Consider the following 13,976-nt stretch of genomic DNA (forward strand, 5'->3'; position numbering starts at 1 on the left):
AGTTAAAACAATGATTTCAGAAAGCCTTTTCTAGGAATTTGGCTAGAGGAGAGAACAATGATTTGAGAGGATGATAGGAACAAGTAAAAGTTTTTTGATGATGGAGGAGATATGCCATTAGTCAGGAGCAGAGACTGAATAAAAATTCTTTATTTAAATGAATTAAGTTTATTCTTTTTATGAGCTAGTGAGAAGTATGATTTCTCATAAAAGCTAATATCAATGGCAAATGAGATTGTCAGTTAATGTCACTAGATTTTTCTTTGGGAATTCAGAAAGATGTGCATTATGTACACTCCCTGGATACTTTGCTATTTATATGTTTATGTTCAAGGTCTTTGAATTTTCTTCTTCCTGAAATTTTGGCACTTTCAGTCTTAGCTTCCCCTCCCCCTATTTTCCTTGTCTCTCATTTCCTGACTCCTTCCTCTGAAATTGTGATTTCTTTGGGGGTGGAATCTTAAAGCATCTCCCACACTCAACAATTCATGGTTCACCATGGTTTAACCTCAAGTGGATGCTGTGCTCTTTCCTTCAGGCTTCATGGAGTGCACAGCCTCCTACTTGGCTAGTATCTTGTCTTAGTGACTAGCCCCTCTCCTTTTGTCCCTCAGTTCTCTGGCCCAGCACAGACTTTCAAAGACTTTTCCCCAGCAGTGAAAATTCAGTTTTATAGTGCTGGTACTTTCAGGTAGCTCTACCATACACACACACACACACACACACACACACACACACACCTCAACCTGAAACCTTTTGCTCCTGAAGGGTGATGTCCGTAGCACTAGAAAGAAAGAGGAGGAATGGGGTTTCTTTTGGTGTAAACCTGTGTTATGTCCTGGGGCTTGCTAATGTAACCTCACTCACAGAAATATTGGAGGTTGGGGAGCGGTCCTGAGTAAATTCAGGATCAACAAGTTTGTTCATTTTTTTAAACTTTCTTTTGGATTTTGGGTGCCTTAGTTGCTCATGAGGATTGGAGACAATATCTGCCATCTTTCTCACATGACCCAAAAATCTCTACATATTTCTTTTAGAATCAGCTTTCTATTAGAATGACCTTCTCCAAACCTACAAATACCGATTTTGTATTTTCTTCATTTTGAACAAAATTCAAGCTGTTACCTGATTATGATTGGGAGCTCACTGACCATAATTCTTTGCATGCAGTCTAACAACTTGGAGACTAGTTTGCAAAATCAAACATTCTCCTTTCCAAGGGAGTCCAGTCTCCTGGTCCAGGAAATATATTCATTTCCATCAGCTGTTTTTGTACTTAAGACAGAGAAATATCTTGGCAGAGATTAAATTCCACAAATAAATTAATGTCAAATCCGCTAAAATAGTAACTAGACTGTTTTCCTTTCATTCCCTCCATCCCATATCCTTAAGAACAGTCATTACACTGTGATAGAAATCATACTATGGCCTGGAAAGATATACTTAGCAAATGAATTTTTTTTATTGTTTTTTATTATTTTGGTTCTTTTATGTTAAATATTAAAGGTTTTGTATAAGATTTTGTCCCTTGTTTAGTATGTTTATTTCTTTTTGTTGTTATTAAATTCAAAAAAAATCTTTCTTTTGTGTTATTTTTTTTCCTTTCTTTTTTTGTTCTTTAAAATAGGTCAAAATGTGTCATTACTATTACATGTAGGGTGTCTCAGGTTATCTTATTGCAATTTTAAGCTATTTAAAGCATTAGAGTTTAAAACTGTGCTAAGACTTTTGTAGTATCCTGTGTAAATCAATACTAGGTTATGAATAAATTCCAAATTGACTTTGTTGTTTAAGGTAGCTAGGTAGCTTTAGTAGGTAGCAATAGACCTGGAGTCAGAAGAATTTGAATGAACACTTTTGTGACATTGAGTAAGAGCTTAGTTTCCCCATCTGTAACATAGGAATAATAGCTTCTCTCTCCCAAGGAGAATCAAATAAGATAATGTCAGTAAAGAACTTTACAACTTTAGAAATATATGTATATATATATATATACATGCACATATATATTTATATATACATATATATGTATTTACACACATTTGCCCTTGTTCATATCATGTGATTAATCTTACTATCAGTAAAATTTGGAAAATCTATTTGGAAGAACTTCTAAAGAACAAAGAATGAATTTTCTCATGAACAAAGATTAAGGAAGTGTCACCTCATGTGAAAATGCCAAATAGAGATGAAATGCTACTAATAATTGATCTTGAAGATGTGATTTAGTATTAACATATTTGCATTTGTTTTACCAAAAAAAAAAAAGAGTTTTGACAATCACTGGAGTTTGGTCCTCTCTATTACTCTTCTAATACATGCACATGTTAAAACATATATAACTCCTGTGTTCAAACCTGAAGGGTTTTAGTTATGAATTGGGTGGAAGCTTATTTATTCTATTTAGAATAAGTCAGAACTAATCCAAGTGATAGTACTGGAAGAGAACTTGGAGTGTTTAAGTGGCTGAAAAGACTGATTTTAAGTTTAGCTGGTGGCAGACAGAGTTAGAAGGCAGCTTTCTTCACTCTGATACTACTATCTTCCAGGGCTTTCTCATAGTTCTAATGATTTAGGATGGCCTTCAGAAGTTGTAAAGATGGACATCTGGCCATGTGCACATTAATATGTTTGTCTGCTTATCAAAAGGGGGAGGTTTTCCACTTGGGCAACACTATAGAAATATTCAAAGTATGATGTGTCAAAAATAGACAACATAATAAAGTAGCTAAGGAAAAGGTGACAAATCCAATTAGAACAGAGCAACTTTATGATAAATTTTGTGATCAAATTTGTCAGAATAGCAGCCAATTGCCAAGTGATTAATGGTTAAAGGCTATGAAGAGACAGTTCTCAAGGGGAGAAATCCAAACTGTTTAATGATAAATGAAAAAATGCTCCAAATCACTAATAATTAAATACAAATTAAAGTAACTCAGATGTTCCATTTTATAACCATTAGATTGGCAAAATTGACAAAATAGAAAATGACATATGCTAAAGAGGATATTGGATTGTAGGCACATTGATACACTGCTGATAGAACCATTCTGGGGGAAAAAAATTGCAACTATGCCCCCAAAAGCTATTAAACTGAATCTCCTTATTACTATCTCATAGAGAACAAAGAAAGAGGAAAATGACTCATATTTATAGCAGCTCTTTTTATAAAGGAAAAGAATTAAAAACTAAGGGAGGGAGGGTGTCCATCATTTGAGGATGGCTGAACAAATTGTGATATCTGAATGTAAAGCAATACTATAAAGCTGTAAGAAATAATAAAGGGGACAGTTGCAAAAAAAAAAAAAACCCTGGGAAAATGTGTCTGAACTGAGGCAGAGTGAAATGGGCAGAATTATGAGATTTATTCTATAACAATGATAGTGTAAATAGGAAGAATTTTGATGAATGCAATAATCAACTATCATTCCAAAGGACTGATGAAGAGGAAGCATGCTCACAGAGAGGTGATAGATTCAGGAAGTAGAATGAGATGCACAATTTTAGACATTGCCAATATTGTAATTTGTTTTGTTTCACCGGGCATATTTTGCGTTCCATATTGATTTTTTTTCCCTGAGGCAATTGAGGCTAAAATGACTTGCTCAGGGTCACACAGCTAGCAAATGTTAAGTGTCTGAGGTCAGATTTGAACTCAGGTACTCCTGATTTCAGGTCAGAACTCTATCTACTGCACCACCTAGCTGCCCTTCACTATTTTTTAAAAAGGTTTTGATTTTTTTTCCACTTTAGAAATTGCAGAGAAAGGGGTGGGATAAAGTGAGAGTGGTAATGTTAGGGGAAGGAGAATAAGAAAATATAAATGCATAATAATTTTTAAAAATAAAAGCTGTGTGATCTTGGACCTTCCTGAACCTCTGTCTCTTTCTCAATAAAATGAGGATAGTAATATTTGGAACTCCCAATCTTGCAATATTGTCTTGAGGGAAATACTTTGTAACTCTAAAATCACCATATAAAGGTGAGTTACTACATAATATTTATCTTCTCATTCCTTTCACCTATTGTCCTTCCTCCTAAATCCACATAATTCAGTACCATTTAATTCCTGAAGGACTAATTCATTACTGAAGGAATTGTCTCTCTTCACTTCAGAAAACTGAAGAGTATAACATTTTATAATCAGAATCCCCAATGTCTACAAAAAAGTACGTATTATTTTTTGTCTTACCTAATTGTGTATTAGATCTATATCCTCTCCAGTATAGGAGTCAGAAACACATAAGCCAATAATGTAGTCAGTTCTATTCTAGGAAACATGTTACAAACCTAAAGTCCAAATGGTCACAAGGACATATGTAATATTTTCTTAGTAATGTTCCAGCTCATCAATTAGGTTAGATGAATTCCTTCAAGGCTAGATAATCTTAATAATCCAAATCTTAATTTTCTGATGGGAAAGTAGCAAATCTTGTTCTAAAATTTTTTTTGTTTATTTTGTTATGTATTCTGATTTTTTCAGTTGTCATCATTACCAACAATGTTTTAACATTGCTCTTCTGTACAGCCTTCTATACACTTTAGTAAGTCCTAGATGAAGCACCTCTCCCCCCTCCCACTTTTCTTACATTTTATTTCATTGTATGGATAGCTTTTGTTTTATGTCATATTCATTTGCAAATATAGCCTTCTCTCTTTCCTATCCAGCAAATCACCTCTTATAATAAATATTGAAAAGAAAAATCTAAAAAGAAGTTCAGCAAAACCAATCATCACATTATCCATATATGAAAATATATAAAATATTTCACATACACTTCTTTGAAGAAGAAAGAAAGGGGAATGTTATCCACTCTTCTCTGGGTCCAATCTTGGTCAATATAATAGCATAGCATTCAGTTTCCTTGGTGGTGATATAGCAGCAGCATTTTTTCTATTAACATTTGTAATCCTGTGTGCATATATATTTGCATAAGACTCCATCTTAAGTAGAGATTGATTACTGAATTCTGCACACCGGAATGAGAAATAAAATTAGTGAAAGTTTGAGATTAATGTTTGTTGGTCTTCTGGCTTCCAGCAGCAAAGGAGAAAATGTAAAGATCCAAATTTTCTTTTGAGATAAGAGTTCAGAAGGGAAAGAAAGGCTCTGGGAAGAATCCAACTGCTAGCCACACTAGATTGGGAAATTTCCTCTTGTATAAGACCTGAAACTCTCCTTCTTGCATCCCAGTGGAAGAGTTTTCACTCTGTGTATTGTCTAGTATATTCTCAACTATGTAAATTTTCCGATCTTTTGTTTGCTATTAATTTGTATAAATTCCCTCCCACCAAATTCTACTTATATACCTTTTATAAGTAGAATTTGATGGGAAGGGAGTCAAGCCTTAGATATATAGTTTGGGTTATCTTCTCTTTCCTTGTTAAAGGATAATAGGAAGACAGTTTGAATCTAAAAAATTCTTTCCCCTAGACTAACAATACAGAATGACCCAAGAGTCTTAGTGTAGGTTTCAAGCTATTGATCAATAGATAAATGCCAGGCATTGTGCCAAGCACTGGAAATGAGAAAATAAGAAAAGAAATAAAAAACAATCCCTGCCCTCAAAAAGCTTACAAAAAAAAAAAACATATATATGGTAAACTATTTATAAGATAAATAGGAAATAATTAATGGAGGGAAGGCTCTAGAATTGTGGGGTTGAAGAAGACTTCCTGTATAAGATGGGATCTTTGTTGGGATTTAAAAGAAGCCAGGGAGAAGTAAAGGTGGGAGAGAAATTTTAGGCATGGGGGATAACAAGAGAAAATACCCAGAGTTGAGCATGGAGTTTCTTATTCAAGGAATAGACAGGACGCCATTATCAATGAATGGAAAAATATTTGTTGGAGAGTAAGGTATAAAAAGACTAGAAAGGTAGGAGAGGGATGGTTTTTGAAGGGTTTTGTATACAAAATGGAGCATTTTGTTGCTGATTCTCAAAGCAATATTAACTTTTTTCTTTTTTTTTTTCCTGAGGCAATCAGGGTTAAGTGACTTGCCCAGCTTCATACATTTAGGAAGTGTTAAGTGTCTGAGACCAGATTTGAATTCTGATCCCCCTGACTTCAGGGCTGGTGCTCTATCCCCTGCACCATCTACCTGCCACATAATATTAACTCTTAAAACCACATTAAAACTTTTGGGATACTGTGTCGCGGGAGGGGCAGATAAATAGAATTCTATTTGTTGTTCTCCTCTGAGGAGAGGAAGGGCCTCATTTTCTTGGAGAAGACTTGCTTCCTTATGAAGCTCAAAAAGATATACAGATGAGGATACACATATCCTGCTTAGGCAACATACACAAACACATTTTACACATTGTTGTAATCACTGTGTAAATTATTTTTCTGATTCTGCTTATTTATTTCTACATCAGCTAATATAAATCAGGAAAACCCTTTTAAAACAAAATATTTAAAAAAAAACATTTATTCCATATTGAGGTAAAAATCAGGAAAAAAATCTAAGCTTTTACTTAATTAAACTTTCATCATACTTCTCCTCTACTATCTTCCTATCTTCTATTGAGATTGGGAAATAGTGGATAAAAGCATAATGCAGGTTATACTAGAAGGTAAAGCCTTCCAGTGGAAGACTAAATATGTCTTCTTATGTCCCCTGAATCAGGTCTTTACAATGTAATTTCATCATTTAATTTGAAGTATCCAAAAATATCAGTTACTTCTATGTTAAGAAAAACAAAACAAAACAAAACAAAAACCCTGACAAAAGCATGAAATTTTTTGTGTCGTCTTTTGATTTGGAAGGAACTGCGTCTCTGATTTTTACCATTAATACTGATGACTATGGGGCAACTGTCCTGCATGTTTTTTTTTTATCTCCAATTTAATGATAATTTTAAAATGCATCAACTACAGATTTTTATTAATATCCTAGACCAGTAATTGGAATGTCATTCTTGAGGAAGAATTAAAACATCACAAATTAAAACCTCAGGCATTTTTTGTCAAAGCCAGAATTTGTGATTAACATTTTGCTTTTGATTCAAACTTATTAATGTTTCAATATATTAGAAAAGAAATTTGTATGCACCCATTAAAAATTTAATATATCATTACTTCATCACCATTGTCTAACAGGACTTCAACTACAAACAAAATGATGAGGACAGTTTTATTTGTCCTTTTTCTTTAATAATATGAATCAGTTTGATAAGTATTAGGGTGTGGCATTTGGTGAAAAGTCCACTCTTCTCACTGTTATTTTGATTTTTTTTTTTCCTGAGGCAATTGGGGTTAAGTCACTTGCCCAGGGTTACACAGCTAGGAAGTGTTAAGTGTCTGAGGTCATATTTGAACTCAGGCCCTCTTGACTTCAGGGCTGGTGGTCTATCCACTGTGCCACCTAGCTTCCCCTGCTATTTTAATTTAATATTTGGGTCCCAAGAAATGTGATTTTCTTTTAGACATTTGTAATGTTAAATTTTTTTGAGCCTAAAGAGAAAGTAAACCTATTGTTTGTTAAAGTAAAAAGGAAGATATATAATTTGAAAATAAAGAAGTCCTTTTGTAAAATCATCATTAATCACAGATTTAGCAATGGGAGGGCTATTGAATATTATCTAACACAGTGCTCCCATTTTATTGATAAAGAAGCTGAGACCAGAGAAGATCCAGAAGACTTGCTCAAAATCACATAGTAAAGTAAGTAGCAGAGCTGGGATTCAAAGTCATATCTTCTAACACCAAATCCATCATTGTTGTTGTGTTTTCCATTTCATCTTACTGTAAATCATCACAATCACATTATTGTATTCTTAAATCCAATCTTCCAGATTAGCCCTAGTTTTGTGCTTCTAACCCTCTTCTCCAGGAAAGAAATTGTTAGTATTGGGAAATTAAAATCTTATGTTAGCATTTCTAATAGCAAAAAGGTAAAAAAGCTGAAGACCTGGCAAAAGAGGGGAACAGATGTTTCCATTATGGTGTCCATAGTCCTAAGTAACTTTGATTGCTGGTTTTTTCCCATTAAGCTTGAAGTATTGATGTAGTCCCTAGAAGCATAGAGACGCAGTATGAGTTCACTTTAGAAGGGTTGTAGAGATTGTCAAAGAACCACTTCAGTAGTGAGTAAACCTTGATTAGTCTTTATAAAGTAATGTTCACTCAAGTTATATGTTGGACAAAAAAGAAAAATTGAATATTGGCCATAATGTTCATTTTCCCACCTCTCTGTGACCTTTGAAGAGATTAGGGATGAGGAATTGGTGACTGATTAGCTTGCAAGAACTTTTGTACTCACACAGAGTTGAGACTCTTATGGCTAAGGAATCAATTCTCCAAAATTCCTAGTAAACTCTAACTGGATACATTACCTTACAGATGAGACCCAGTCCTTTAAGTTATGGGGCCCAGTAAGGTAACTCTGAGGGGTCTTGATCTCATGTGGTTTGGAAAGAGGAATATTCCAAAACTTGTATTGTTTGCAGAAATAGAACTTCATTTAGCATGAGACTTAGAATCTGAATTTGTTTTTGTTCAGTAAGTTTTGTTCTGTCAGTTCACCAACCCTTAGTGACTCCATTTGGGATTTTTTAGGTAAAGATATTTAAGTGGTTTATTATTTCCTTCTCCAGGTCATTTAATGGAAATTTAAATTTAAAGTCAAATCCATTGTCATTGTTGTTTTCCATTTCATCTTACTGTAAATCATCACAATCACATTATTTTTTTTCAGTCACCTCCAACTCTTTATGACCTCATTTGAGGTATTCTTCACAAAGACACTGGGAATATCTGTACCAGGACCATATCCATATCCAGTCATCCTGATCTATATCTTGCCATTGGACACAGATGGTTCTGGAGGAGAAAATAAGCCTGGTTGCCTTGCACAGCTCTCTCTCACTTAAGTCCAAATAATTTACGTGCCATGGCATCCCCTCCCTGATGTCACTGGTTCTCTTCAAGAATGAAGAACAAACAAGAACAATTGGAGTGTATGAGGTATGTAAGGCTTGTGACACCCTTTTTAGGACTGCTCATCTACCTTTGGTATCTACTTGGCCCTCGACTCTCATTTAGAGGTCCAAAACACTGTAATGTAGCAGCCACATCCAGTAAATTGTCCTGGTAGACTGGCTAAACCAGATTGAGGATAACTGGCAGGCCACAAACCCTTCAGTGAATTTGAGGGGGTGTCTACCCTAAGCATGTGAAGGTTTCCCCTGGTGAAATGGGCAGATAAGAATAATTTGTTCCAAGAGCCGCTGAAGCGGGCTCTGTGGTACCCTTAGAATTTGGTTAGACAAGATCATCAACTGTGCCCCAGGCCCTTGCCAATTGTTTTGACTTTATTCTTAGTGTTAAATCTGAAAGAAAGAGGTTGATGGTTTCGTGCAATTCTGTCTTACTTAAAACCAGTTCACACAGGAGTTAAGACATTACCCCATGATGTCAGTGTTCCTCTTATAAAAGGAAAGACAAATAACAACTGCAGTGGTTTGCCATTTCCCTCTCCAATAAATTTTACAAATTAGGAAACAGAGGCAGACAGGGCTAAGTGATTTGCCCAGTTACGATGTTAGGAAATGTCTGAGGTCAGATTTGAACCGAGATCCCAGGCTCAGTGCTCTATGGTGACACTTAGCTGCCACAATGCCATGTTACATGGAGAATCACTTTGGGAAGAGATTGAATTTTCATGGGAGGCGATTCTAACATTTCTCCAGACTGCACTGTGGTCCACTTTTATGTGGTACAAAGAGTCTCAGGGACAGGAATCAAGAGGATTGAGTTCTAATTCCAGCTCAACCACAAAAGAGCCATAGATCTCTCCCAGGTCCATTTCTTTATCTGAAAAATGATGAGAACTGTTTGGACTACAGTGTTTTTACTAAACCATGATTCTCACAAGTCATACATTTAGATGAAGTGATGGAGAGAACCATATTGGAAAGACCTCTGGATTTAGAGTCAGAATATTTTAGTTCAAACTTTAGATTTAGGCATTTATTAACTAATCAAGCATTCAATTAGCTAATAATCAGCTGATCAGGTTCTGCTGGCTAATGATTATATGAATTTTGTTGAACCCCTTGCCTTCTCTGGGCCTCAATCTATAAATAAGTAGGGAAGATTATATTACCTCTAAGGTATTTCCAGCTTGATTCTACAATCCTATAAGTCTGTGTGGGGAATTTGGTAGCACAATGGATAGAACCCGTGGCATGGAATCAAGAAAACTTGAACCCATGTGTGCAAAATGTTTGTGGCAGCCCTTTTTGTAGTGGCAAGAAACTGGAAACTGAATGGATGCCCATCAGTGGGGGAATGGCTGAATAAGCTGTGGTATATGAATATTATGGAATATTATTGTTCTGTAAGAAATGACCAGCAGGATGATTTCAGAAAGGCCTAGAGAGACTTACACGAACTGATGCTGAGTGAAGTGAGCAGAACCAGGAGATCATTATACAAAGCAACAACAAGATTATATGATAATCGATTCTTATGGACAGGTGAGATGATTCAGGTCAATTCCAATCAACTTGTGATGGAACAGCCATCTGCACCCAGAGAGAGGATTATGAGGACTGAAAATACAATGTAGCATTTTCACATTTTTGTTGTTTTTTGCTTGCTTTTTGTTTTCTTATTTTTTTCCTTTTTGATCTGATTTTTCTTGTGCAGCATGATAAATATGAAGAGATGTATAGAAGAATTGGACATGTTTGGCATATATGGGATTGCTTGCCATCTAAGGGAAAAGGTGGAGGGAAAGGATAAAAAATTTGGAACACAAGGTTTTGCAAGGATGAATGTTGAAATCTATACATATATTTTGAAAATAAAAAGCTTTTAAAAAAAAAAGAGTTCAAATCTTGCCTCAGACAATTAACTATGCTATCCTGGGCAAATCACATAGCCCTGTTTGCCTCAGTTTCCTTGTCCATAAAGTAAGCTGGAGAAGGAAATGGCAAACCACTCCAATATTTTTGCCAAAAACAAAACAAAACAAAAATGAAGAGTCGAATGAACAACAACAATAAAGTTTGTACTTCAAGTGGCTGATAAGGGGGTTTATGGCAACTAGTTCAGTGTAGTCTTGATAGATTCTGATGTTTGAAATATCTAGAGTAAATCTAAAGAGATAATTGTATTATTTCATAAGCCTCAAACTCCTTTTTCTATGACAATAATCTTTCATCAAGTGAGAGAAACAAAAAAAATTTAAGCCTTTAAACTAATCAAAGTCCCAAAGCCTAAATAAATATTTATAAAACAATATCTCTTATGATATTACACTTATACTGAGGGACTAAATCATGTTTCCACAGAATCATAGCATCTAGCCTTAAAAATGGAAAGGACCCCAAAGAACACTGAGACTACCCCTTCATCTACAAATAAGGAAACAGAGGCCCAGAGCAGCCAAATAACTTATCCAAAGTCACACAAATAGAAAGGGCCCCAAATTTATTATCCTTTTTACTGTCATAGTTATAGTTGAATTCTCATAACTGAACTCCTAGAACTCTCTTGAAAATTAAATGGAATCTTTTCTTAGGAAATCATTTTGAACTGACTTAAGGTGGGAATGTTTTATTTTGTTTTGTTTTGTTTTTCAAGAAGCCTTATGAGCCATCATTTGGAAAATATCATGACAGACCTTGGTCAGGTCTGGTAAGCAAATCATGGTGCCAACAGACTCCTCTTCTTTTGGCTAGCTCTGCTATTTTGAGTGGAGGAAAGCAGCCAGTGGGTGTAAGTTAACATTGGCTTTTTAGAAATAGGTTTGTACTGTTCCAGGTTGTTATCATTTGATGGGAAGAACTGCCCACCCCATCCTCCTCCACACACTTTGGCCCCTGCACTCAGAAGTCTTCAACTAATAGCGGGCTCAGTCATTTGCATGTACCCTTGGTCTAGCTACTCTGTTGAACTTTGCAGAAAAATTCAGTTGAATGCCCAAATTCAAATCTCATGAAAAAACATTGCCATGTTCTCACCACTGTGACTCATAAGAATATAAATTTATAATTAGAAAGGACCTTAGAGGTCCTTGAGGTCAACTAACTCATTTTATTGATGAGGAAATTAGAGTCCAGATTTTTAAAAGAGAAGGTCAACTGCAGCTATAAAAGAAAGGGACTAAGTATTTACATAGCACCTACCATGTGCCACACATTGTGATGACTGTTTTATAAATCTCATCTCATCTTCACAACAGCCCTGCAAAGTAGGTACTATTATCCCCATTTTAAAGTTGAGGAAATTGAGGCAAAAAACTGTTAAGTGCCTTGCTCAATCATACAGCTAGTAAATGTCTGAAAGCAGATTTGAATCCAGGTTCTTGACTCTGTACCCAGAACTCCATCCCTTCTGCCATCTAGCAACTTCAAGAAAGATCCGAGGTAGAATTTGATCTCAAGTCTCTCAGATTCCAAGACCACTGCTTTTTACAACTTTCTAGAATTTGGTAATTCTTGATCTTCACTGACTTATCCCCAGTTCTGTAACTGAGGCTGATTAGATTGCAAATACTGGATTGATGCTAAGAGCAAAAAAGGACATATTTAAGGATTAGACACAACATAGAGAGAAGTTCTCACCCCAATTCTCATCTTACTCAATAATCTGATGTTCAAGAAGCTACCCACTGAATTTCATTCCCTGTGGTAGAGGAGTCTGGAATTCAGAATTGGAAGAAATCTCATAGATCATTTAGTCAGTAATGTCAAAGCTACGTAGAAACAGATCCCTGCAGACCATGCATTTCAATTTAGAAAACCACAGATTATCAATATCTGTTTTACTGTGTTTTTTAGTTATTTTGTTAAGCATTTCCTAATATCATTTTAATCTGGTTTGAGCTGCACTCAGGAGCTTTGTTGGCAGCAAATTTGATACCTTTTCTCTAATGCACTCCTTTAGTTTTCCATATGAAGAAGGTCTTTTTGAGGTCTGAAGTGATTTTTCAAGGTCCACAGAAGTAATAAAAAATTAGAGTTCAAATTCAAAACAGGTCTCCTGCTTCCCAAGTCTGTGTTGTTGTCACTAAATCATAAAACCTCATTTCCTGTTTAAAGTACATGGTTTATTATAGGTTGTTGCGTTACTTTGGGTTTTTTTTTTTTTTGAGGGTTTGCCAAATGATGTAATTCTGGGTACTACAGGGAGGTTTGAATTATATTTGTTTCCTTTCTTATTATGAACTCCCTAGAGCAGATTGCCCTTTTCTAGTTATCTCTTTAATACTTTTATTGTGGCCACAAGAGACCCAGAAGCATTTCTGCATTAAAATGCATTATGATGATGATGATGATGAAGAAAAGAAGGAAAAAAAAGTGATTATTAGAAGCATCTACTATTTAAAGTAACATGGTACTCCTTGCAAGTTTTCATTTCCCAAAGATTAAAAACAATTCATTTCAATTATGTTGAACTAATGGCAGTCACATTTCCTTTTCCACTTGGAAATGTAAATACATTATCAGATATTGGTTTCTGAAATGGGATAGAAAAGAAATAAAAACCTTAACTAAAACACCTTAAAATGCCAAAATGTGCCTTTATCTGGAAAATCTGAGGCAACAATATTCCCAAATAAGGTCTAAACAGGCAGGGACACCAACCTATACCACCTCCTCATCTGACAGATGGAGACACCTTAAAGGTTAATCAACTTATTCAACATCTCACAACTAATCTGAGGTGTCATATAGCCCAGTTCAATCCACTTTATGAAAAGGGAGCAGCATAGAAATCAGTCACAGGGAAATGGCCCGCTTGAGTAATAGTTTATAAACACAGTCTGAAACCCAATCTTTCTCTAAAGGGCTATTGATTTCATTTAACAAGAGCAGTGTGATCTAGTAGTTGTAGGAGTTTGACTCACTGCTTAGCTCTTATCTAGCTCAGAAGAGTCACTTATTCTTTCCTGAGTGAGCATCAGTTTCTCCATCTTTAAAATGAGGGAATTGAGTTATTTCCAGTTTTGTAATTCTAGC

The 13,976-nt window shown here is 35.3% G+C and overlaps 1 pseudogene; it reads right to left on the reverse strand.

The window, feature by feature from the left end:
• LOC111719067 overlaps positions 1-13,976 on the reverse strand; it is a 75,581-nt pseudogene that overhangs the window by 48,123 nt on the left and 13,482 nt on the right.

Source organism: Sarcophilus harrisii, chromosome 1 (genome assembly GCF_902635505.1).
Source record: "Sarcophilus harrisii chromosome 1, mSarHar1.11, whole genome shotgun sequence".
NCBI classification, from domain to species: Eukaryota; Metazoa; Chordata; class Mammalia; order Dasyuromorphia; family Dasyuridae; genus Sarcophilus; species Sarcophilus harrisii.